Below are 26,978 nucleotides of genomic sequence, written 5' to 3' on the forward strand. Positions count from 1 at the left end.
GAAGCAAATATGGGTGATTAGGTATCAGAAACCTGAATTTAAAATTATATATGGAGCTGAAGATTATGATCAGGAAAATTGAATATAATCTATGTGGGAAGAAATAGCATCAACGATGAAGAATGACTTGGAAGGGAAAATTTTGTGTGAGAGAGCACCCTTATTAAAATGGACAAACCTAGTTGAGTCAACAGACACATACTTGTAACCTTTACAGAATTTATGAATCTACACACAAAACATGTGCACACTGAGCTACTTGTGCTGGTTACGAAAGAGTCTTAGGCCAGTTGTCCTGGTTATAGTACACCTCATCTCTAAACCTGAAAGCTGTAGAGTCTTGCATGATTGGGTGAGGGCCTCTGATCCCTGGAACAGTTTTCCTAAAATGTTTATTAAAATGGAATAGGCAATTTATGTTGACTGCCTGTGTTTGTCACTCAGACATGCCTGAATCTTTTTGATCCCTTTGACTGTAGCCTGCCAGGCTCCTCTGTCCATTCCCTTCTCTAAGGGATCTTTCTAACCCAGGGATCAAAGCCAGGTCTTCTGCACTGTGGGTAGATTCTTTACCCTCTGAGCCACCAGGGTAGCTCCTGTATGTTGTACCTATATGTTGACCACCCAGGTGAAAATAAGAGATTGTAACAGAAATGGCAAAATGGTTTGGTGAAAAGTGCCAAGATTCAAAATACATTTTTTTTTCTTTTATGTAATATTTTATTTAAACTTTTTTAACAAAATAATGAAATAATAAATAAATATTTATCACCTAAAAGAAGAGCTTTGTCTATGTCAGCTTCCAGTTTTTGTCCAGATAAAATCTGGATTAAGTTTCTTTACCTCTTGCCTACTGTGTGAAAATTAAAGACATTATTTCAACAACTTGGTCCTCAGTATTTCATCTACAGATTGGGGACTAGTAATTACTATTGCAAAGATTTTGAGAATTAAGTGAATAAATGATTAAGAAATTATTTTGTAAAATTTGAAACTTCATCTAATTGATATTATTTGCTTTAACGTGTCTATTAATGAATACATACTATAGAATTTTAATCTATTTCCATACAGATGTTTTGCATTTTTTGGTAGTTGCCTTAGCACATTTTTCCTTCTGTGGTTTTGTATTTTACAACATATTTAGAATATTTTCCCTGTACATTATGAAAACATACACTCATTTGTATTTTAGATGCCAACTTAAGTATCTCTTAGCCTCAGTTTTGTTTTTGGTTCTCTTTTTGTTATTAGATATATATCATAACTTTATATAGTCAGTTATATCTATCTTTTCTAGCTTCTCCTACATTTATGGTTTGTAAGCAATTTTCCTTGATAAGTCTCAGGTCGCTAACTATTCAATATTTTATGTTCTTTATTATTTTGCATTTACATTTAAAATTTGAATCCTTTAACAATTTAATTTCTAAATGTTGGGAGATGAAGCATACTATTTTTCTATATACTCAGTTGTTCCATGAAAATGTATTGAATAGTTATATCTTATCTCTTATTGTAATACCACATTTTCTTATTTTGAGCATGTTTCTGAGATATCAAATTTGTTATAATATGTTTTATCTTGATTGTATTGTGAATTTATTATCTTTAAAAATTCTCATTATTATATGATTTGTGGGATATATTATTCTTTTATCTCCAAAACTTTTTAACTATTTATTTATTTTATAATTCCATATCTGATTTGAAGTTCTTCAATTCCCAATGTATTTTCTTAGAATTTTATTTGTAACTTCAACATATTCACACAAATGTTTGAAAGCATAGCCCTTACTATTTCAAAGTAATTTGAGGTAAATATAGTATTTTCTGAGTGACTAAGCACACACACACCCCTCACACATTATTTCCCCCCCTGTGTCAGTGCTCTACAAGTCCTAAAGCAGAAACATCTATGTAAGCAAACATCTAAGAAGCTAGCTTGCTTTCTGGTATGATAGGAAATTAATTGCATTTTTATCTGGATGCTTAATGTTTATTGAGTATTAGAGATGCATTAGATAACTTAATATCCATCAACTTCCTTCTTGAAATTGTTCTTTTGAGAGAACTGTATTTCAATAAATATCATAGGAAAATGTGTGGTGAGCTTTAAAGATATGTGTTGAGTTCCTGGCAATTTGCGAAAGTGCAATATGAGAAGAAGCACAATTTACATGGGGATTCACTACATTCCTTTGCTGCACAATTTCTAGAGAAAAACAAAATGTTCTTCAAATATGCAGAAATCAGAACAAGGTATCAATATGTTAGGATAATAACTGGTAGGTTGTGTTATGTCTTAGGAGACTGGTTGATTTTACTCTGCACTTAGGTTGCTTTTGACTTCATAGTTGAAATTAAGGCTACTTAGTCCAGTTCATCACATTGGGGAATGAACTCTGCACATAATAGAATACAGGAGAAAGGGAATTCCAAATAAAATGATGACATAGATGAAATCGTGCTGACAAAGATACTTTGGAAGTAAGGTAACAGAATTCATTAAAAATTAAAGACCAGTAAAGTTCATAGGGCTTCTCAGGGGCCGTAGTGGTGAACAACCCACCTGCCAATGCAGGAGACAGTGTTTGATCTCTGGGTTGGGAAGATCCCCTGGAGAAGGAAATAACAACCCGCTCCAGTATTCTTGCTGAGAAATCCCATGGACAGAGGGATTCACAACTATCTACTTAAAAACGTGGAGTCACATGGAAATCATTTACCTCCTCTAAGATACAGTTGTTAAGACGATTCAGGATAGGGTGACAACTGTGAGATTATAGAGCAACATTCGGGTTCCTGAAGGCATATTTTTTTTTTTAACAAATGGGCAAAAAAATGGGTACTGAGAGTATTAGTTTGTCTCATGGAGCTTTAAATTTTGACAAAGTCTTACACTTCTTAATAATATCAGATCAATCAGTTACATTTTTCTCCCCAAACAAAGTTTTATTTATAGTGAAAGTATGCTGAGGCAGGTAGCCCTCTTTTTTTTTTTTTTTTTCATATCTGAAAAGCTGCCTTCATTTTTACAGTAAGAGCATATCACCTTCAAGGTTGAACAGATTCAAACAAGCTCTAAATGGGGGCACTATTTGAGATTGTATACTAATGTTTAAAGGTCAGCAGCATGACCCTGTTACAACTTTGTATTCTTTTAAAGTGTCATTTAAATATATTCTTTATACATTAGAATTTCATTGCATTTATTCTGAGCAATACAAAATTCCATGCAATATTCAATTTACAAATAGAATGCATATGATAGCTTAAGACCATCAAACGAAGAATAAAACAATCACAAATGGATTAGGGGAGGGTAGGATCAAAAGATAGAGGCAATACAACAATTTCAAGATTTCAACTTACAGTTTTTATGTCAAGTATTAAAATAACATACAAAATGTTTTCCAATACATTCCAGGTTCAATTGCTACTTGTAAAAATAACTCATGTCAACATGTCATTTTAAGGGTATAGAATAGGAAAGAAAATAATAGTATAGGCAGAGTGACAGACATATCTTGCCAAAATATGAATAATTCCAACTCTCTTATGCAGTTTTCACTTCTGTTGGGTGGTGATGTCTTATTCAGTTGCTGTTTTGTGCTTGCTATATATTTTATACAATATTGTCAGTTAAGTAGGTTAAATAAATGCAACTTCCCATACTTTGAAGCATGGGTAAAAAGAATAAGACAAAATCAGTTTGAAAGAAAAAAGTCTCCTTAGTCAAGAGACATGTCTAGTGAGGAAGAGCTTTTCCAAACTTAAAAATCAATTAGATAATGATGACTACCATTTATTTCGAAAATCTGTTGGAAATGAATGCATTCTTATAAAGATATTGCAAATTTTATTTTTCACAAATTAATTTTTGGCTTTGACATTTATTTAAAATCACTTGAAAGCAAATAAAACCACATGTTCTATATTCTATGTGAACATATTCTATGTTCTATATTCTATTATTCTTATGTGTAGCAAATAATTTTTATATTTATTTTCAGGATTAACTTGAATTTTATCCTGCACATATTTAATCTTAAGAAATTAGAATATTTTTCTTCTCAACTGACATCTATCTTTTTTTTTTAATTTCTTCATGCGAAATCATAATCAAATTTAATGTCATACACTATTTTTTCAGAATAAAAATATTTTTTCTTTTTCTTTTTTTAAAGAAAGCTTAGGATTTACTCTCAACATTAATTACATATAATATAAAATACTTTTAAATATATTTATCATGTTTTACATTACATCCCTAGTACTCATTTATCTTATAACTGAAAGTTTTTATCTTTTGATTGCCTACATCCAATCCACTTTCCCCAAACTCCCACCTCTGCTGACCACAAATCTGAATATTTTTCTGTGATTTTCTTTGTTTTTTTTTTTGAAATGTAACTGATCTACAACACTGTTAGCTCCTATTACATGAAATAGTGATTCAATACTTCTATACATTTCAGAATTATCACTACAATAATTCTAGTTACTATATGTCACCATACAAATAAATTGCATTGTTATTGACTATATTCCCCACATTGTAGATTTCATACCTGTGATTCATCTGTTTTGTACTAAAAGTTTGTTCTTCAGTCTCCTTCACCAGTTTCTCTCATCCATCCATCACTCTTCTCTATGACACCCACCTATTTATTCCCTGTATCACTTATGATTCTATTTCTGTTTTGTTATTACCACTCATTTGTTTGTTTTTTTAGAGCCATATATATGCAAGCCATACAGTATTTATCCACCTCTGTTTGACTTACTTTACTTAATACAATACCCCCTATATCCACTCATGTTGTTGCAAATGACAAATTTACATTCCTTTTATGGCTGAGTAATATTCTTTTGTCTGTGTGGACACACACATCATCATCATCATCATTATCACCATCTTTATGCATTTGTCTATTGATGAGCACTTAGGTAGCTTCTATATCCTGACTCTTGTATATAGTGGTGCCACAAACATTGGGTTGCATATATATTTTCAAATTAGTGTTTTCATTTTCTTCAGATAAATACCCAAGAGAGGAATTGCTGGATCATATAGCAATTCTATGTTTAACTTTTGAGGTACCTCCATACTGTACTCCATAGTTGCTGCACCAATTTAAATTTCAACAATATATGAGTCCTACCTTTTGTCTACATCCTTTCTATTTTGTTATTTGTGGTTGTTTTGATGACAGTCATTGTGACAGGTGTCAGGTGATATTATAATCTGACCTTGATTTGCACTCCCTGATGATCAATGATGTTGAGCATCTTTTCATGTACCTGCCGGCCATCTGTATGTCATCTCTGGTTAAATATTCAGATCCTTTCCCAACTTTTATTTTGGCTCCACCCCATGGCATGTGGGATCTTACTTCTTTGACAAGGTATTGGAGCCACATCCCTTGCTTAGGAAATGTGGAGTTTTAGCCACTGAACCACCTGGGACATCTCCTTTTGTCCATTTTTTCATTGAGTTATTTGTTATTTTGATATTGAATTGTATGAGTACTTTGTATATTTTGAACATTAAAATTTGCTATTATAGCATTGTTAATTCTTATTTTGTTTGCAAATGTTTTCACAATCAGCAGGTGGTGTTTTCTTTTGTTGATAATTTCCTTCACTGTTCAAAAGCCTTTTAGTCTAATGCAGTTTTATTTGTTTATTTTTGTTTCTGTTGCCTTTGCCTACAGAGACAGTTCTGAAAATCTCAGTCAGAATGGCTGCTATCCAAAAGTCTACAAGGAATAAATGCTGGAGAGGGTGTGGAGAAAAGGGAACCCTCTTACACTGTTGATGGGAATGCAAACTGGTACAGCCACTATGGAGAACAGTGTGGAGATTCCTTAAAAAACTGGAAATAGGGCTGCCATATGACCCAGCAATCCCACTCCTGGGTATACACACCAAGGAAACCAGAACAGAAAGAGACACATGTAACCCAAGTTTCATCACAGCACTGTTTATAATAGCCAGGACATGGAAGCAACCTAGATGCCCATCAGCAGACGAATGGATAAGGAAGCTGTGGTACATATACACCATGGAATATTACTCAGTCATTAAAAAGAATACATTTGAATTAGTTCTAATGAGATGGATAAAACTAGAGCCCATTATACAGAGTGAAGTAAACCAGAAAGATAAAGACCAATGCAGCATACTAATGCATATATATGGGATTTAAAAAGATGGTAACAATAACCCTATATGCAAGACAGAAAAAGAGACACAAATGTATAGAACAGACTTTTGGACTCTATGGGAGAAGGCAAGGGTGGGACGATCTGAGAGAATAGCATTGAAACATATATATTATCAAGTGTGAAACAGATTGCCAGTCCAGGCTGGATGCATGAGACAAGTGCTCAGGGCGGGTACACTGGGATGACCCAGAGGGATGGGATGGGGAGGGAGGTGGGAGAGGGGTTCAGGATGGGGAACACATGTAAATCCATGGCTGACTCATGTCAATGTATGGCAAACACCACTACAATATTGTAAAGTAATTAGCCTCCAACTAATAAAAATAAATAAAATGTATAACTGCAAAAAAATAAAAAATTTTTAAAAATGAAAGTATAACTGCAAAAAAAAATCTATTGCTGAGACTGATGTCATAGAATGCAGTGTTTGTGTTTTCTTCTAGAACTTTTCTTCAAGTAATCCCATCTTTCTTACTACCTCTACTTTGTACTCTTATAATAAGTGCTTTCACAATTCTGAAAATTAATCCCAGTGAATATTAAATTTAAGTAGATGTGTATCAATATTTTTTGAAAAACTATAGAATCCCCACCAAATATGTCACAGGTTCCTCAATTCACATGAAATTAGTTCTAGGATTTTTTTTTTCTGGTCTCAATTGTCTTGGAAGATAACAATCTTCACTGGGAAAAATGTTAGTAATCTGCCCATCATGATATAAACTATATAATTAAATGCAATTGAAGTATAATCTTGAGTCACAAAATCTTCATGTATTATAGTATCTATAATATTAGCTTTACAAAGTTAAAAGTCACTTTATTCATCTCTCTTCTATTCCATAAAGAACAGTTTTGTACTGTAAACAAAATAAAGGCTATTATCCAAAATATATGTTTAATTGAAGTACTCAGTATCCTTAGTTCATCCAAGGAAAACACTTTACAAACATCTCTATGTCAGTCAGAATAGTGGCCTTCAAACATAAATGTTTACATACTAACCTTCAGAACATGTAAATTAAATATACATGAATATAAATGACAAAGAGAATTTAACATTTTAGATAAAATTAGAGGTCTAATCGAATGGTTTTAAAAGAAGTGTACTATCCTGGATTATCTAGAGATTCAATATAATCACTCCCAAAAAGTGGAAGGACACAGAAGAGGAGGTCAGAGTGATGCAATGTACAAACTCACCATTCTTGGCTTGAAGCATGAAAGAAGAGAACTAGGAGCCAAAGAATTTGGATGATTAAATCTAATGATTAAAAAGGATGTTATTTTTCATGACTCTCTGAAGGAAAGTGAATGTTTACAATGAAAGTAAACAAAACATAAAAAGGACAAGTTGAAAGTATTTGCAGACCAGTTTAAAAATAAAAACACAGCAAATGAACAAAAAATCCCCCCAAAAAATCCCTGTGCTACTTTCATTCAGGCCAGACACAGTAGCTCCTGTTATTCTGAAACAAAAGGACCAGACACACTGGGGCACCTGCCATCAGAGGCCGCAGCTCCTGCAGTCCAAGGAGAAAATGGTTCATGGGGCAGTTTTGGGCAATTGGGGTTCCTTATAAAGACAGCTCAATATATTTTTGTATAGAAGTGGTGAGAACTATTTCTGCTTCTGGTGATACATTTACTCCAGAGCATCTTAGCAAATTTGAAGGAGATGGTGAATGTGTTTCTGTCAAAGGTAACAAGAGTCATGTGGGAGATGCCCATATGCAGATGGATTGCACTATTATTGCCAACCTTGTCGGGATGGTTCCTTAGTGTGTTGCATGATCTTTCACTAAAGTTCCACTTTAAGGGAAAATGACAAATGGATACAACAAAACCATGTGTACATAATGTAAATGAAGGGACACAATATCCACAGCAGCAGCAACAATGGGGATGTAAACAAATGAAGTAAGTAATAATGTTATAAAAATAGTGGCTTTTTGTCATATTTGATCTGCTGTTGATCCAGATACCTTTGTCTTTGTGGGTCTCTCTGTTTCTCTCTCTCTAGATAGCTAGATACATCAGTTCAGTTCAGTTCATTTCAGTCGCTCAGTCGTGTCTGACTCCTTGCGACCCCATGAATTACAGCACACCAGGCCTCCCTGTCCATCACCAACTCCCAGAGTTTACTCAAACTCATGTCCATAGAGTCGTTGATGCCATCCAGCCATCTCATCCTCTGTTGTCCCCTTCTCCTCCTGCCCCCAATCCCTCCCAGCAACAGGGTCTTTTCCAATGAGTCAACTCTTCACATCAGGTGGCCGAAGTATTGGAGTTTCAGCTTCAGCATCAGTCCTTCCAGTGAAAACCCAGGACTGATCTCCTTTAGAATGAACTGATTGGATCTTCTTGCAGTTCAAGGGACTCTCAAGAGTCTTCTCCAACACCACAGTTCAAAAGCATCAATTCTTTGGTTAGACATAGATAAATATACATATAGATAGCAGCTCATAGATAATGTACATTATATAATATAATCCAGGCTATACACATTTGTAATACTATTATTCATTATTATCATGCATATTTTCCTTTGTTTTTAAAATTAGTTTAAAATTAAAACGCTTCTACAGGCTCATACATTTACCACGGGTGAGCTTTAAGCAATTATGCTTACTAGATGTGGTGGAAAAATCATCCCTGGTGTTCAGAACCATTAATATGCTGTGCTAAGTCACTTCGCTTGTGTCTGACTCTGCGTGTCTATGAGCTATAGCTCACCAGGTTCCTCTTTCCATGGGATTCTCCAGGCAATAATGCTGGAGCGGGTTGCCATGCTCTCCTCCAGGGGATCTTCCAGACCTAGGAATCAAACCAGTCTCTTATATTTCCTGCATTGGCAGGTGGTTTCTTTACCACTAGCACCACCTGGGAAGCCCCTAATTTCAATATACTAACATTAAAAGAAAAGAGAAATAGAAACAGCAGATATATATCAGAAACAGCAGGATATATCACCAGATTGGGTTTTGACAAACATCCCAGACTTAAACCGCACTGAGAAGTCCAGTGTCACAGCACATCTGGAGTCCCAGTTGGAAAAATGTCCCAGGCAGTGCATCTGCTCCATGCGTGAGACTTCCATTAATAACCATTAATAGCATCAACAATTCTATGTTCATTCAGATTTCTCCAATTCTTAATTTTTTATGGTAAATTAACCATGGAAAAATATAGGCAAATTAATTAATTAAAATTCATAGTATGAATGGGCTCAGAATAAATTATTTATGTATATGGGTATAAGCACTAAGATAATGATTAAAGTTATAAAGTCTATTTTCCTATTTTAGTTACAATGCCTAGAATTACATTGAAAATAATGAGTATTTTATGAAAATATTCTACAATTTGAATGTATCATTCCTCAACAAGATAAGTGAGCAATGGAAATGACACTATTAGTCAAGCCAAGGCATGCACAATAACACATGTGGGCAGGAACATCACTCATAGAAAAATTCCAAATCTGCCCACATCATCTTGTAAGGTATAAATGAAGAAGTGAGAATGGAAAATGACAGCTTATATGTGCTCTACACAATTGCACTGATAGAAATGACTTGGGAACATTGAACTCATTTCATTTCTGCCTTAGTAAAATTATCCGTCAGTGGGTCATAACATAGATAAGTTAGTTAAAGGAGAAAATCCTGAAATTTAGACTTCATGCTGAAACAATGTAGCAAGCTAAGCAATTTTCTCTAGACTAAGATGCATTTACTTAAAATGATCCATAATTTTGGTTTCTTACAATTCCTGCCTCACTTTTTCTGAATTAAATTGACCATCTGAATTTATGTTAAATATATATGCTTAAGCTTGCCAAAATAACACTTACTTTCTAGGAAAATTCTAAAATGTTATAGGGATATCAAATATGTCAAACATAATTTGACCAATGGAAGACAGGTTTTGCTATGGCAAGTGTACACAAAATGAGGTGGATATTTTAGACTGCAGTAACACCTACTTCTAAAAACATAAGTAACAATTACTTGATTTCCCAAAAACTGCCTTTCTTTCAAGGAACTCAGGGAAATATGTTCACATATCACCTTCTGAAATGGGAACAATTTATGTTCTTTCAACTGTGAACACCAATCACACAAAGGCATTTGGAAATTTACATGAGATGGAAAATAATTTCAAGCCAATCAACTAAACCACGATAAAAATTACACCTGCATCACAGCATTGGGAGAGAGATAAAAGTGTGACTTGCCAAAAGAGAATCAGTTTGTGTATAGCCCTGGCTGATGGGCTGGTGCCCTGAATGACAAAGAGCTGTCAGTAGTCAAATGACAGTGTAGACTGATTTGCTAACTCAGTCTTCAATAGGAAACACATGTGTCCAGGGATACAGCGTGATAAAGAAAGGCTCTGACTCTTGGGATAAATCACCTGTCTGTGCTCTGTGTTGGCTTGTAACTGCTAACTTGAAATAATGTGGTCTGTTTTCAGTAGTTAGCTGATTCCTAGTGTCAAATAAATTATTCATAATACCCCAGAAAGGTAGGACTTAAAAGTAAAACATGAGCACCAATAGGCTGAAAATATTTACAAATAAGATAATGACCCACAATTAAGTTGCAATTAAGGGCATCAGGTCTTCTGAAGTGAGGCCCTAATTTCATTCCCATTGGTTCCTTATCCAATGTAAGATTTGATTTTTAATCAGTAAATTATGAATAATAATTGTGTTTTTTTCAGGAGGAACTTATGAGAAATGAATCAGTGAATAATAATAAGGTTGTCATCAGCAGCAAAACACAATATGTAGAGATTTTTTTCTTAATTTTTACTTTCTTAGCTCCATTTATTACTTGATTCTCAGTAAATTAAGCTAAGAATAATACTGAAAAATATCTCCAAATTTCACCAGACTTAGATAACAGAGCTTGTGAAAATGAAACAGGCATTGATGCTTGCTCTAATCATTTAGATTTTGTTCATACCATCCTTCTCCCCTTCCTCCTAACAGCCACCACCACCCACCACGCCACGCTTGCCAATGATACTTCTTCTCTAATATAGAAGAGAGGTATGGGAGAGGACAGGGAATGTCTCATTTACTTTTTTCTTTTCCATTTATTTTTATTAGTTGGAGGCTAATTACTTTACAATATTGTTGTGGTTTTTGTCATACATTGACATGAATCAGCCATGGATTTACATGTATTCCCCATCCCGATCCCCTCTCCCACCTCCCTCTCTACCCGATCCCTCTGAGTCTTCCCAGTGCACCAGGCGCGAGTACTTGTGTCATGCATCCAACCTGGGCTGGTGATCTTGTTCACCCCAGATAATATACATGTTTTGATGCTGTTCTCTCGAAATATCCCACCCTCGCCTTCTCCCACAGAGTCCAAAAGTCTGTTTCCTAAGCTTGATTGCTGACCTTATTAAATGATATGTATTTATTAACCCATCAATACTGATTTACTTAACTTCCATTGCATGTCAGGTATGGGGCATGCAGTGGTAATTGGATAGAAAAAGTTCTGAACCTGCCTGATGGAGTGTACATGCTAGTGTGGATAACACAGAATCCAAAAAATATAGCGTATTCTACCTTCTGGTAGAGATACATGCAAGGAAATGACTAGAGAATCATATACACTGTCGTCAGGGGTCACATCTCTGGAAAGCTACTAATTGAGCAGAGAAATAAATAAAGTTAAAGGAAGCAGCCACATGAAGATGTAGGGAAAGTGGGAAAGCCTGTAAAATTTGAATACAATGAGCAAAGAGGAAGAGCAGAAAGGAAGTGCTCAAAGCACGTGGACCATTGTAAACCTTAGTATGGACTTTGGATTTGAGAGACCAAGCCTTAAATTACTAGAGGAAGGAATAAGGCTAAGGACAACTGAGGGGACAGCAGAGTAAGATATGCTACCAAACAATAAAAATTTCAAACATAAGAATATAAACAGAGGCACAGATTGAGTTCTCAAATTCTGTAAGTGTTTTAGAATTGACAAATGATGTAATACTAATAATTATATGTATAATCCCTCACCTACTCTCATGAAAGTTTCATTGGCATACTGTTTCAGGTCCTTGCAGAACAAAATGTTTATTTAAAGTGATTATATGTGAACTTTCCCATTGGAATCCTACTTGTCTCGTCTCCTTTAAAGGTTTTTAAATAATGAGAGAATACAGGAAATGTGGCATAGTAGCTAAATTATCTTCCTATTTATGTACATAGACCTAATGTCTGGTGTAATTAATTATATTTAATAACTCGATGGACATAAGTTTGAGTAAACTCCGGGAGCTGGTGATGGACAGATAGGCCTGGTGTGCTGTGATTCATGGGGCCGCAAAGAGTTGGACATGATTGAGTGGCTGAACTGAACTGAACTGAATGATCACATTTAATTATTCCATTTAAGATCTAGAGGATTTTTTTTTTAATATAAAGAGAAATTGCAGTTATGAGTACACTGAAGAATCCTCTCATGAAATCAATAGGCATGATCTCAAATGTAGGAAACATGAAGATGCAAGCAGGTTTGTAAATATATGGAAGCAGAGACAATAAATAACAGTGTTTGGCAGAAGAAAAAAAAACATGTGAGAGGAAGCATGGTAAAAGATAACAAAAGATACAAATTTAAATGTAACTGACAGTTGTGAAAATAGAAAATGATTTATTGCATGAAAAATATAAATTTTGCTAAAAATTTCTTACATATTTTAATGAGAGCTTGTATTTATCAAAGGAGGGTTTTAAGTACACATTTTAAAACATAATGTACTTCTTGATTGCAATGGCATCTACCTAACAAGCCCTTTCCTATAGTCCTGTAGGAAACTCAAATATACATACATACACAACAAAGCACAAAGGATCCCTGAAGTCTGAGAGGTAACTATATCAATCAATGACTAATTGGAAATACAGACACAACACTAGGTCATCCCAAGTGAATTTGAATCTGGGAATCAGTTTACACAAATTTCAGAGAGATTCAAGAATAATGTAACCTGAGTTTAAAAAATGGTAATATCTTCAAAAGTAGTTACTACTTCTAAGGACAGGGGGGCATGAGAAACAGGGTGGTTACCAGAATTTTAAAGCACAGAAGAATCTCACAGAATAATTAATAGTCAGACCTCCAGGGGAGGGCTTGAGTAGCTTCAGCTGGTATCTTGGAGTATTCTTTTTATTCTAGTTATTAATAGAATGTCAGTTAGTAAAGAAATAGAGAAAATGCTGCTTACAGAGCCCCAAAACAACAATCAAAGAGAAGGTCTATAAAACTGATTTCTGAGAAAAAATTGTTTCTGAGATGACAGACAAAACACTAGAAGACAACTTATTGGCATAATCTAAGGGGAATTTTTAATGAAAAAAAATGCTAGAGACTTTAAATTTTACTTTATGAATAAAAAAATGTTGACTGTTCCATTACACTTACAGACACACAAAACTCTTTTTATAGACTTTATGATCTTAATCTCACCAAAATACTTTTACATTTAACCACATCCATTTAGGTAGGGAAAACTAACAGATATCAGAGTGACAGGAAAGTGGAGTATGGCTTGCTGTTAAGAATTGTGTACTGGTAAACACGGATAGACATGGATGTCTATGGGAAAAGAAGAGGCAGGAATAGCCTGGATAGAAATTCAAACATGGGATTGTGATTTTTGTGTGTGTATCCCATTGCACTAAAGCACAGATTCTGGAAAGAGTTAGGTCCTGCACAATATAGGATAACTACATTTAGATGAATGCTTGGTTTGCCAGGAAACTGGACTCGGAGCACTGAATATTAATCTATTTCCTAGTCTATATGATAATAGCTCAATTATCACTCAGTGGAAACTCAGAAGAGGCTAAAATATCATTCACATGAGCAGTCTTTGGCTAAGATCAAGTCGTGGTGGATACTGGTGCCTTGTTTACGGACAAGTGAGTAGTAAATCAACCACTGGATTTACTAAAAATCAAGGAAGAGGTAACCCAGTCATGAAGACTCCTGGAGGAAAATATTTCTATGACAGATGAAGACTAAAAACATCAACAATATGTGATGAAACAGATACAGTAGGAAAAAATCAGGATGATATTGCAGTATAATGCTTTTAAAATGTAGATAGGGTATTTTATCAGTTATGTGGAAAATTAGAATTTTATCCCAAAATCCAGCATAAGTGATGTGTGATAAGATGATAATTGGAAAAGCAAAAAAATATTCAAGTAAAAGATGAGTTATAGGTTATTTACAGAAAGAAGTAAGAAGAATTGAAAGGGAAGAAATAATCAAAAAACACTTTTGTTTAAGAAGAAAATAGAGGGCGTTTGGAATCTATGCAACTCAATATAGCATTTTAATTATAGCTAAAGAAATCTTGAAACATTTCATCCTACTGATTTATACTTTATGAACTTTATTATATGGTATCCCTGTGGCTGTTGTTCGGTTGCTCGGTCATGTCTGACTCTTTTCAAGTCCATGAACTGCAGCACACCAGGCTTCCCTGTCCTTCACTATATTCCAGAGTTTGCTCAAACTCACATCCATTGAATTGGTGATGCAATCCAACCATTTCATCTTCTGTTGCCTCTTTCTCCTCCAGCCTTCGAACTTTGCCAACAGTCAGGATCTTTTTCAATGAGTCAGTTCTTTGCATCATGTGGCCAAAGTATTGGAGCTTCAGCTTCAGCATCAGTTTTCCTTAGGAGTGACTGCTTTTATCTCCTTGCAGTCCAAGGGACTCTCAAGAGTCTTCTCCAACACCACAGTTCAAAAGCCTCAATTCTTTGAAGCCCAGCCTCCTTTATGGTCCAACTCTCGCATTCAAACATGACTACTGGAAAAGTCATAGCTTTGACTATATAGACCTTTGTCAGCAATGTGGTATTTCTGCTTTTTAATATGCTGTCTAGGTTTGTCATAGATTTTCTTCCAAGGAGCAAGCATCTTTTAATTTCATGGCTGCAAAAATAATAATAATAATAATAATTTCATGGCTGCAGTCACTGTCTGCAGTGATTTGGGAACCCAATAAAACAAAGTCTGTCAGTTTCCATTTATTCTCTATCTATTTGCCATGAAGTGATGTGACTGGATGCCATTATCTTAGTTTTTTGTATGTTTAGCTTTAAGTCAGGCTCACCTGTGAGTGTTTGGCAGTCTCTAGCAGAGCCATGGGTTTACAGTGGCCTGCGATAGGGTCAGGGACACTGGGTCCTGCTGACAGCAGCAGTCCTGGGAGGCGAGGCTTGATGGCATAAGTCCTTTTGGAGGAGGTCACCATTATCCTTACTGTAGTTTGGCTGGAGTCCAAACTACAGAGAGGGAACACAGCTGCACCCATCAGCAGAAAATTGGATTAAAGATTTATTGAACATGGCTTTGCCCACCAGAGAAAGACCCAGTTTTTTCCACACCAGCCCATCCCATCAGGAAGTGTGCACAAGTCTCTTATCCTCATCCATCAGAGCACAGACAGAATGAAAACCACAATCACAGAAAACTAAGCAAAATGATCACATGGATCACAGCTTTGTTTAACTTAATAAGCCATGCCATACAGGGCCACCCAAGATGGACTCATCTTGGTGGAGAGTTCTGACAAAACACACAGTGAACCATTTCAACATTCTTGCCTTGAGAACCCCATGAACAGTATGAAAAGGCCAAAAGAAATGGTGTGTGCATGTGTGTACTCAAACCTGTCTGACTCTTTGCATCCTCATGAACTGTAGCCTACCAGACTCCTCTCTTCATGAGATGTTCTAGACAAGAACATGGAGTGGGTATCCATTCTCATCTCATGATCTTCATGACCCAGGGACCAGACCTCAGTTTCCTGCATTTCTGGGGATTCTTTACAGTCTGAGCCACCAGGGAAACCCCAGAGATGATATACTTAAATTAATCTTTTAGTTTATGTTTACCTATATGTTTTCTATTATGCAATAATTTATTGAGAAGTTTGGTCTAAACAAGTATAACAAATTTTTACAAATGAAGAGTGTGTATCTCTTCACATATATCTCGGCACTAAAACATCAAAATATGTGAATATTCACTCATAGGTACAAGTTGTAAGTATCAATATAAGCATGTGGCTTCTCAGTAACTCAGTCCTGTCATACTCTTTGTGATCTTATGTACTGTAGCCCACCAGACTCCACTGCTCATGGGATTTTCCGGACAAGAATACTGTAGTGATTTGCCATTTCCTCCTCTAGTGGATCTTCCCAAATCCAGGATCGAACCTGGGTCTCCTGCATTGTCAGGCAGATTCCTTACTACTGAGTCACCTAGGAAACCCATCATAAAATATTAATATGTGTTTGCATCATGAAATATTAATTTGCATAAAATAGTAAAATTATGCAAAAATAATATAAATTGTGTTGTGTGTCATGCTTAGTTGCTCAGTTGGGTCTGACTCTGCAGTCCCATGTACTGTAGCCCAGCAGACCCTGTTGTCCATGGAATTCTCCAGGCAAGAACACTTGAGTGGGTTCCCATTCCCTTCTCCAGGGGATCTTCCAGACCCGGGGATAGAACGTGGGTCTTCTGCCCTGCAGAGGGATTCTCTACAGTCTGGGTTACCAGGGAAGCCCCTATAAATTGTTTTACTGATATACAAAATTAATATAGATAAATACATTAAATTTGCGAACAAATATAAGTCAAAGTTAAGTAACATTTATTTGTTTTGTGTAAATTTCAAAACATAATACAACTACCACTCTATTATAGTCATGAATGCATTTTTTAATATTAAAATATTTTAACTAAAAATAATGCAATGTCAAAAATGGAATAAGTACATAGTATAAGCAAGTGTTATGAAATTCAGTATAAAACACAAAACCAGGGATGTCAAAGCTATTTCATGATCAATACTCAATAGTACCTAGTATATATATAATACAAAATATATTTTCTTACATTTCAAAATCTTTTGACTCTAATATATTCTATAATCCTAACACATATATTAATTATAATTATCAAGAGTTTTTCTAAGAATTTATTTTTGATGGCATTTTTATAGACTCAATGTTATGTTTTATAGACTCAAAGGCAAAATAATTTTCCAATTTTTCTAGGATTCAATATATATATATATCTCAAAATTAGTGAAATTATTATTGAATTTAACCTACATTTACAAATTAATTGCTGAATCACATTAATCAATTAACCAACCAATCAATCTAACATTAATTGAGTGAATGACCCTCAGAAATGCTGCTTAATACTTAACTTTAGCCACCAGATGTGAAAAACTGACCCATTGAAAAAGACCCTGATGCAGGGAAAGATTGAATTTGGGAGGAGATGGGGACAACAGAGGATGAGATGAATGGATGGCATCACCATTGAGTGATGGACAGGAGTTTGAGCAATCTCTGGGAGTTGGTGATGGACAGGGAAGCCTGGTGTAGTGCAGTCAGTGGGTCTCAAGGAGTTGGACATGACTGAGTAACTGAAGTGACTGGACTGGAGCAGAACTAGATGAGCAAGGCAAACAAAATAACTTAATATTGCATATACTTAGGAGAAATATTGGGGCTTCCCTATTAATTCAGTTGTTAAAGAATCTACCTGCAATGCAGGAGACCTGGGCTCAATCCTTGGGTTGGGAAGATCCCCTGGAGAGGGAAATGGCAACCCACTCCAATACTTTTGCATGGAGAATTTCATGGACAGAGGATACTGGTGGGCTACAGTCCATGGAGTCACAAAGAGTAGAAAATGATTGAGCAACTAACACACACATGTCACACACACACACACACAAACACACAAGAGAAATAGGAGGATGCTAAGTGATCTGGGGTTCATCTCACAATATATTGTGTCCTTGTGATTGCCATCTAGTATCCAAAGTAGACATATGTTAATTTCTTGATCATTTTTACATGTATAAATTGACTGCATCAATTTTAAACAACTGGTTAAATCTAATATCTGACAAACCTAGATAGCAGACAGTGTATTAAAAAGCAGAGACATCATTTTGTTGACAAAGCTCCATATAATCAAAGATATGGTTTTTCCAGTAGTCAAGCATGGATGTGAGAGTTGGGTCATAAAGAAGGCTGAGTGCTGAAGAATTTATGCTTTCAAATTGTGGTACTGAAGAAAACTCTTGAGTTCCTTGGAAAGCAAGGAGATCAAACCTGTCAATCCTAGATATTCAGTCAATCCTAGATACTTATTGTAATGACTGATGCTAAAATTGAAGCTCCAATAATTTGGCTACTGGTTGTGAAGACCCAATTCTTTAGAAAAGACCCTGATGCTCAGAAAGGGTGAGGGCAAGGGAAGGAAGGGGCAACAGAGGATGAGATGATTTGAGGGCATCACCAACTCGATGGATTTGAGTTTGAGCAAACCCTGAGAGATAGTGAAGAACAGAAAAGCCTGGTGTGCTGCATTCCATGGGGTCTCAAAGAGTCAGACATAACTTAGTAGCTGAACTACAGCATGGTCATTTCATTCCATGAATACAGGGGTATCATGAAAAGCAAAGTATCTTTCAAAAAAAGTGGTAAATCTAAAATGCTAAAATTTGTATTATCACTATTATTAATGTTTTAAATGTTTTGCTGTAAAAATTGCCAAACATGAGATAAAGCGTATATATTTCCTTATATATTTATATAAGGAAATTCATATATATTTCAATAACATGAACTATTATTAATATAAATATTTTTAAATGCCAATAAATATTTACAAGACCTGCTTCTAATTGTTCATTTTTAGTGGTGATCAAAGCAGACCTGGGACTTGGTGATGTAATATCCAGTAGCAACCTCAAAGGAAGGGGGCTCCTTTAGTTAGGAAAGTGCTAGAAGGCATTTTTGAGAATATGATAATTCAGTTATCACCTGGCTAATGAGCAAGAAAGCACACGAAAATGATCACGCAAAAAGTCTTCTGTGCCTTAGAGTAAGGAATGTAAATGATCTTCATGACCAAGTGGGTGAAGGGTAGGCAGATAAATAAAGCTAAGTTGGAAAATAAGCCAAGGGAAGAACACTTAGTATTTTGTGGACCATTGTAGAATGTCTAGATGCTATGCTGAAGTACTGAGTTCCCCCTAGTTTAATAACTTTATCTGATTTAAATACACACAAAGCATACTTTGAATCTTATTTGGAAGATGGATGATCAGGGATGATTGGAAGCATGGAGATCGGCTGTGAGATAATTTTCATTGTCTCAGTTGAGAGATATTGGTACCTTTAACAGTGAAAGAGCTAAATTGGAGAAAATGAATAGCATGAGAGTAAATTTTAAAACAATAAACTAGATTTTGGAAGTGGGTGTTGAAAACATTTATTGGTATTTAAAACTGAGTAAGAAAAATGCATCAATAAAATTCCTTTGTTTTTGTCCTACAATCTTTGTGTGAAAAAATATAAATGTATTAACAGAAGGAGGAGGAGGAGGAGAAGGAAGGAGGAGAAGGGGATGACAGAGGATGCAATGGTTGGATGGCATCACCGACTCAATGGACATGGGTTTGGGTGGACTCTGGGAGTTAGTGATGGACAGGGAGGCCTTGCGTGCTGCGGTTCATGGGGTCACAAAGAGTCAGACACGATTGAGCGGCTGAACTGAACTAACAGAATAAATGCAAGCAAAAATATGAGAGATAGCATCATTGTTTTGTTTCTGGCATCGAGTGTTTAATTTATCTGATAAAATTATTACTCAGAGGTATCAAATGTGATCTGTGAGACTGGTCATTAAAGAAATAAATAGGAGGAAAGTACGTTTTTCTATTGACATATAGGTGACATGAGACATTTTTGATGCTCATATTCTCTCTTTCCCTAATTTAGTGATAATTCATTGAGGTAAGAATTTAATTATGAAATGGATGATTTGGAATTTGAACATACAGCTTGTTTTACCAAAGAAAATATGGATGGAGATGACATTGTGCCAGTTCTGAGTTCAGGTCTTAAGAAACTTTAAGTACTGCCATGCAACGTTTTTGTGTTTCTTCCATCTGCCTTGAGAAGCTGTCTGGGTATTTGTTGGTTCTTACATGAAAGAAATATGGAATAATCTGGAAAAGAATCCTTAGCCTGAATCATAACTGCCCCAATGACCCTGCTGTGGTTATAATCTATACCTTGATGGGAAGAAAAGTAAACAATTAATGGACAATTATTTTCCTTTCTTTCTAAGATTGGAGCTGGGGGGCAAATAGCAGACATTAGAGGAAGGTATTGAAAAGTGAACATAATTATTTTAGAAACTGACTAGTAAATCTAAGAAGTCTAGTATGATATCCAAGTAGCTTGTCAGGTCCATTTTATATTGAGAAATATGAATTTATTCTAAGAGAATTCTACTTTATTCTGAAATAATATGGCTTATATAAATGTCCAGTTGAAGACACAGAAAAAGTAGACAGTAGGAATTTGCCAGAGATCTGAGACACATATGTAAATTGTCAAAGAGTCTTAGAGGAGTATTCTTAAAATCATCAACCATGTAATCTAAGTCATGAGGAGAAATGAGAATAAAGGGAAGGTTGACGAGTTGGTTGGAAAAATGGGGGTCAATGCACTATGTAAAGAGAATATTTGCATAGTAGTCATTTGAGTAATATAAGGTAGAATGCATCACAGGCTACTTGCAGTTTAAACATCTGTTCTTCTCATAACACAACTGAAGGAATCTAAAGACAAATTAAGTGATCAGTTTCTTTACAGAATGAGTCACAGTTCTTTCCTTTGCATTACTCTCATATAATTTTCTCCTAGATTAATCACATTGTGCTCCTGTATCTTGTTCCATATCTGGACAGATTTTAAAGCCAAAATGGAAAAATACAAATATTTGGTGAATAAAAAAGCACTGAGTAATCTACATGAATTTAGCAACCATGTAATAAGACAAACTTACTATTCCAATTAGTCATGTTTCCCCCCTTCGTGGATCACAGGCTTGTTGTGGTGAAGGGGTTTGCATAACTCAATGAAGCCATGAACCATGCCATGTAGGGTCACTTAAGATGAATGGATCATAGTGGAGAGTTCAGACAAAACGTGGTGCACTGGAAGAGGGAATGGCAAACCACTCCAATATTTTTGCCACGAGAACCCCATGGACAGTATGAATTAAAAAAAAAAAAAAAAAAGACACCAGAATATTAACACCCCAGACAGAAGTGGTGCTACTTAGGAAAAGTAGAATAGTGATTAATGGTTCCAGAAATAATGAAGTGTCTGGGCCAAAGCAGAAATGTTGCTCAGAGTTGGATGTATCTGATGATAAAAGTAAAGTCTGATGCTTTAAAGAACAATATTGCATAGGAATCTGGAATGTTAGGTTCATGAATCAAGGTAAATTGGTTGTGATTAACAAGATGGCAAGATTGAATATTGACATCTTAGGAATCAGTGAACTAAAATTGATGGGGATGGGGAAGTTTAATTCAGATGACCATTATATCTACTACTGTGGGCAAGAATCCCCCTTAAAGGGAATGGAGTGGCCCTCGGAGTCAACAAGGGTCTGAAGTGCACTTGGGTGCAGTCTCAAAAATTGCAGAATGATCTGTTTTTTTCTAAGGCAAACCATCCAAAATCAAAGTATTCCAAGTCTATGCCCCAAGACTTAATGCCAAAGAAGCTAAAGTAGATCAGTTCTATGAAGACCTAAAAGACCTTCTAGAAATAACACCAAAAAATATGTCTTTTACATCATAGAAAATTGAAATGCAGAAATAAGAAGTCAAGAGATACCTGGAGTAAAGGACAAGTTAATCTTTGGAGTACAAAAAAAAGCAGGGGAAGGATAAGAGAGTTTTGTGAAGAAAGCATTTCATCACAGCAAACACTTTTGCAATGCCACAACAGACACTCTACACATGACCATCATTAGATGGCCAATACACAAACCAGACTGATTACATTCTTTGCAGCTGAAAATGGAGAAACTTTATGTGGTTAGTAAAACGGAGACTTGGAGCTGACTGTGGCTTATGTCATGAGCTCCTTATTGTAAAAGTGAGACTTAAACTGAAGAAAATAGGGAAAACCACAAGACCAATAAGGTTGACCTGAATCAAATCTTATGATTATGTAGTGGAAGTGCTGTGTAGATTCAAGGGATTAGATCTGGTAAACAGAGAGCCTGAAGAACTATGGAGAGAGGTTCATAACTCTAAACAGGACATGGTGACCAAAACAGTCCCAAAGAAAAGGAAATGCAAAAATGCAAAGTGGTCTTCTGAGGAGGGTTTATAAAAGACTGAGAAAAGAAAAGTGAAAAGGCAAAAAAGAAAGGAAAATGTATAGCCAACTGAATGCAGAGTTTCAAAAATTAGCAAGGAGAGATGAGAAACTTTTCTTAAGTAAGTAAAGCTAAGAAACAGAGAAAAACAATAGAATTGCAAAGCCTAGAAACCTCTTCAAGAAAATTTAAGTTATCAAGGGGACATTTCATGCAAGGATGGGCACAATAAAGGACAGAAACCATAAGGACCCAAGAGAAGCATGAGAGATTAAGAAGAGATAACAAGAATACATGGAAAAGCTATATAAAAAATAATAATAATAAGACTTAATGACTCAGATATAAATGATGGTGTGGTCGTTCACCTAGAGCCAGACATCCTGGAATGTTAAGTCCAGTGAGTGTTAAGAAGCATCACTATGAACAATGTTACTGGAGGTGATGAAATTCCAGATGGCCTATTTCTAATTCTAAAAGATGATGCTGTTAAAGGGCTGCACTCATGTCAGCAAATTGGGAAATCTCAGCAGTGACCAAAAGACTGGAAAAGGTCAGTTTTCATCCCAGTCCCAAAGAAGAGCAATGCCAAACAATGTTCAAACTACCAAGCAATTCATTTCACATGTTATCAAGGTAATGTTCAAAATCCTTCAAAGTAGGCTTTAGCAGTACATGAAACAAGAACTTCCAAATGTACAAGCTGGTTTTAGAAAAGGTAGAAAACCTATATATCAAGTTGGCAACATGTGTTGGATAACAGAAAAAAGCAAGGGAATTCCAGAAAAGCATTTCTTTCTGCTTCATTGGCTATGCTAAAGCCTCTGACTATGTGAATCACAACGAACTGTGGAAAATTCTTAAAGAAATGGGAATATCAGATCATGTTACCTGTCTCCTGAGAAACGTGTATGAAGGTCAAGAAGCAACAGTTAGAACCTGACATGAAACAACAGACTGGTTCAAAAATGGGAAAGGAGTACATCAAGGCTGTATCTTGTCACCTTGCTTTGTTCTTTTATTTTTCTTAATTTATTTTAATTGGAGGATAATTACTTTACAATATTATGATATCTTTTGCCTTATATCAATACATATTGGCCATAGGCATGCATTTGTCTTCTGCATCCTGAACCCACTTCCCTCCCACCCTATCCCTCCAGGTCATCACAGAGCACTAGCTATGGGTGCCCTGCTTCACACATTAAACCTGCACTGCTTATTTTACATATTGTAATATATATGTGTCAATGCTATTCTTTCAAATCATCCCATCCTCTCCTTCTCCCACTGAGTCCAAAAGTCAGTTGCTGCCTTTCATGTAGAACCATCATCATCATCTTTCTAGATTCCATATATATGCATTAATAGATGGTATTTGCCTTTCTTTCTTTTTGATTTACTTCATTCTGTATAATAGACTTTAGGTTCATCCACCTCAGTAGAACTGACTCAAATGTTTTTCTTTTTATAGATGAGTAATATTCCATTGTGTATATGTACCATAACTTCCTTATCCATTCAACTGCCAATGGACATCTAGACTGCTTCCATGTCCTAGCTATTGTGAATAGTGCTGCAATAAGCAGTGGAGTACATGTGTTTTTCTGTTCTAGTGGTCTCAGGATATATGACCAGTGGTGGGACTGCGGGGTCATATGGAAGCTTTATTCCTCATTTTTTAATGAATCTCCATACTGTTCTCCATAATGGTTGTTTCAGTTTGCACTTCCACCAACAGTTTAAGAGGGTTCCCTTTTCTCCATACCCTCTCCAGCATTTATTGTTTCAAGACTTTTTGACAATGACTATTCTGAGTAGTAGGAGATGATACTTCATTGTGGTTTTGATTTGTGTGTCTCTAATAATGAGTGATGTTGAGCATCTTTTTATGTGTTTATTAGCCATCTATACGTTTCCTTTGGAGAAATGTATGTCTAGCTGTTCTGCCCACTTTTTGATTGGCTTGTTCATTTTTCTGGTATTGAGCTGTATAAACTGTGTGTATATTTTGGAGATTATTTGTTTCTCAGTTGTTTCATTTGCTACTATATTATCCCATTCTGAGGTCTGTCTTTTACCCTTGCTTATACTTTCCTTCATTGTGCAAAAGTGTTTAAGTTTAAGTCAATCCCATTTGTTTATTTGTGTTTTTATTTCCATTACTCTGTGAGGTAGGTTATAGAGAATCTTGCTGCGATTTATGTCAGACAATCTTCTGCCTATGTTTTCTTCTAAGAGTTTATACTTTCTTTTCTTATATTTAGGCCTTTAATCCATTTTGATTTTATTTTTGAGCTTCCCTGGTGGCTCAGATGGTAGAGGATCTGCCCGCAATATGGGAGACCAGATTCAATCCCTGGGTCAGGAAAAATCCACTGGAGAAGGAAAGGGCAACCCACTTAATTATTCTTGCCTGGATAATTCCATGGACAGAAGAGCAAGTCTGTGGGTTACAGTCCATGGGGTCACAAAGAGAAAGACATGACTGAGTGTTCTAGTTTAGTTGATGAGTTTTCTCAGCACCACATGTTGGAAGAGACTGTCTTTCCGCTACTGTATATTTTTGTCAAAGATAAGGTGTCCATAGGTGTATGGATTTATCTTCAGACTTTTATTTTGTTCCACTGATCTATATTGCTGTCTTTGTGTCAAGCCATACTGTCTTGATGACTGCAGCTTTGTAGTATAGTCTGAGGTCAAGAAGGTTTTTTTTTTATTTCCCTCTAGTTCCATTCTTTTTTCTCAAAACAGCTTTGAGTATTTGGTATTTTTTTGTGATTCCATACTAACTGTGAAATCATTTATTCTAGTTCTGTGAAAAGGATCATTGGTAGTTTGATCAGTTGAGTTGCTCAGCTGTTTGACTCTCTGCAACCCCATGGACTGCAGCACACCAGGCTTCCCTTAACATCACCAATAACCAGAGTTTGTTCAAACTCGTGTCTATCAAGTTGGTAATGCCATCCAACCATTGAATCCACTGTCATCCATTTCTCCTCCTGTCTTCAACCTTTATCAGAATCAGGGTATTTTCCAATGAGTCAGTTCTTTGCATCAAGTGGCCAAAGTATTGGAGCTTCAGATTCAGCTTCAGCATCAGTCCTTCCAATGAACATCCGGGACTGATTTCCTTGAGGATTTACTGGTTTGATCTCCTTGTAGTCCAAGGGACTCTCTAGAGTCTTCTCCAACACCACAGTTCAAAAGTATTAGTTCTTCAGCACTCAATTTTCTTCATGGTCCAACTCTCCCAACCATACATGGCTTCTGGAAAAGCAATAGCTTTGATTATACAGACAATTGTTAGCAATGTAACGTCTCTGGTTTTTAATATAATATGTAGGTTGGTCATAGCTTTTCTTCCAAGGAGCAAGCATCTTTTAATTTCATGACTGCCATCAATCACAACTATCAGTAATTTTGGAGCCAAAAAAAAAAAAGAAGAAATCTCTCACTTTTTCTATTATTTTCCAATCTATTTGTCATGAAATGATGGGACCATATACCATGATCTTAGTTTTTTCTAATGTTGAATTTTAAGCCAACGTTTCATTCTCCTCTTTCACTTTCATCAATAGTTCTTTAGTTCTTCTTCACTTTCTGCCTTTAGGGTGCTATCATCTGCATATCTGAGGTTATTGATCTTTCTCCCAGCAATCTTGATTCCAACCTGTGCTTCATCCAGCCCTGCATTTCGCATGATGTACTCTGCATATAAGTTAAATAAGCAGGGTGCAATATACACCTTTATGCACACTACTTTCTCAATTTTGAACCAGTTCATTGTCCCATATCTGGTTCTAACTGTTGCTTCTTGACCTACATACAGATTTCTCAGGAAGCAGGTAAGATAATCTAGTATTCCCATCTCTTAAAATTTTCCACAGGTTTTTGTGATCCACATAGTCAAAGGCTTTGGTGTAGTCAATAGAGCAGAAGTAGATGTTTTTCTATTCATATCAAGATGGCAGAGTAGAAGGATGTATGCTCACCTTTTCCTGTGAGAACTCCCAAACTACAACTTGCTGCTAAACAACCATTGGTAGGAAAATATTGTATCCTACCAAAAAAAGATACCCCAACTCCAAGAGCAAAGGAGAAGTCCCAACAATGCTGTAGGAGTGGTGAAATCACATTTAGAATCAAATCCCATATCTGCTAGAGATGCCCAGAGGACTCAGACAAAGCCCTGCATGCACCAGGACACAGAGACCCCACAGAGACTGAGTGAGACCTGCCTTTGAGTGTTTTGGTGTCTCCAGTGGAGGCCCGGTTCTGCAGGGGCCTACTGTAGGGACAGGTGCTCTGGCTGCAGCAGACCTTAGAGGTGTGGTGTGTGGCATAAATCTTCCTCGAGGAGATCACCATTAATCCACCATAGAGCTGCAGAGAAGACAACCCACAAACTGGAGAACGATTCTATCAAAGAAGTTTTCACATTGTTGCAAAAGTTCTAGGGCCCACAACAGATTCCCCA

General features: G+C 35.9%; 1 pseudogene; it reads right to left on the minus strand.

Moving 5' to 3' along the window:
- Positions 1-26,978, minus strand: part of LOC136150941 (stathmin-like) — a 40,817-nt pseudogene that overhangs the window by 13,543 nt on the left and 296 nt on the right.

Source organism: Muntiacus reevesi, chromosome 19 (genome assembly GCF_963930625.1).
Source record: "Muntiacus reevesi chromosome 19, mMunRee1.1, whole genome shotgun sequence".
NCBI classification, from domain to species: domain Eukaryota; kingdom Metazoa; phylum Chordata; class Mammalia; order Artiodactyla; family Cervidae; genus Muntiacus; species Muntiacus reevesi.